Below are 1,495 nucleotides of genomic sequence, written 5' to 3'. Positions count from 1 at the left end.
TTTTCATCTTAATGCTTTTCGTGATAGTAATAGTTGCAACAGAATTAGAAGTTGAAGTAGCAGCAGCAGTAGTAGTAGCAAATGTAGCAGCGGTTGGAGCATTAGTAATAGCATGCACATATTACCCTTTGGTCAATTCATCTTCCCCTTTAAACATTTTCTTAAAGTTCCAACTTAATACTCAAGTCCATTCTTGAGATACGCTCTTTTGACAATTTAGATCCACATAGTGTCTTTTGATTTATTTCAAATTTTCCCTCAATATTTTAAATATAGTACTGTGGTTGTAAAAGAACTAGTGGAAGCAGTAGTAGTGGTGGTAGTTGTAGCAATAGTAGCGCACAAATGTTACCTTTTGGTCAGCTGATCATCTCCCTTATCATTACCTGAAAGTTCCAAATTAATATACTCAGTCATTCCTGAGTTACGGCCCTTTGACAGCCCGTATAGACATAACATAGTTTGATTTAGTTCAACATCCCCCTTAACCTTCTCTGAAAGGCTCACCTGAATACACTTCGTCTTTATGGAAAGTAAAGGTCAAACATGCATACCTTTCTCAATAACATATACTATATGCAAACAGTGTTCGAATTTTCTAACTTACAGACCTTGTACTGGGGGCTGTGAGGGGTTTGACGTTCCCAAAGGCATAATTACAGGATTTTTCAACGTCCTGTTTTCAACATTTGCTGAAGAAAGTAGACGTCTCAAAATTTTGCTTGTATGTTTGTTGTGGAAAACGATGGTCTTGCGAGGGGGGACTGGCTACCCTCAATTCACTTTTGACTCTTCAAAAAGGCACTATAACTGCCAATTTCCAATTCAATGAGCCCTATCCAAAATTTATTCGACGACCCAATTTATAAAAACCATATGTGTCTGAGGGGCACAACTTACAACCCTTGTCCCCAGGTTCTGAGGGGTTATTCAACCTCGAAGGCCTTTTTATATGATTTTTAGACTATTTTGAACAAAATGGCGCTCTCAAAATTTCTATCGGACGCACTTGGGAAAACAAAGACGTGGGGTAGGACTAGTTGCCCTCCCATCCCTTTTGATTCTTAAAAAGGATACTAGGGCTTCTGATTTCCAACTGAATGAGCCACATCCGAAGTTTATAGGACCACCCTTTCCATTAACACCTTAAATGTTAACAATAGGCAGCTAAAATAACTTATGGCCCTTGCCTTGAGGGCCGTGGGGGTGGGTTTTCATCTCCAAGATATAATTCCTGTATCTTTCAAATATTTTCGACATAACACCTTTAAACTAGGTGTTGTTTTCTTAGACCACACTGCCGTTCTAAGACGAACAAATAAACTTTCAAATGGGGATAAATCCATTTATTTAGACATATAAAACACAGGTACAAAAGTCCAGATATTTTGGTCACATATACAGCGACCGTCTTCAGTAGAAATACTAAAATAATAAGATTGAAACTAGCATATTTATATACAACAAAAGACAGTTTTCACTGTCTAAATAAATG

Source organism: Artemia sp. Qi Xiang Cuo, chromosome 20, assembly GCF_049724085.1.
Source record: "Artemia sp. Qi Xiang Cuo chromosome 20, ASM4972408v1, whole genome shotgun sequence".
In the NCBI taxonomy this organism is placed as follows: Eukaryota; Metazoa; Arthropoda; class Branchiopoda; order Anostraca; family Artemiidae; genus Artemia; species Artemia sp. Qi Xiang Cuo.
The sequence above is the reverse complement of the archived record's forward strand: the minus strand, read 5'-3'. Positions refer to the sequence as shown.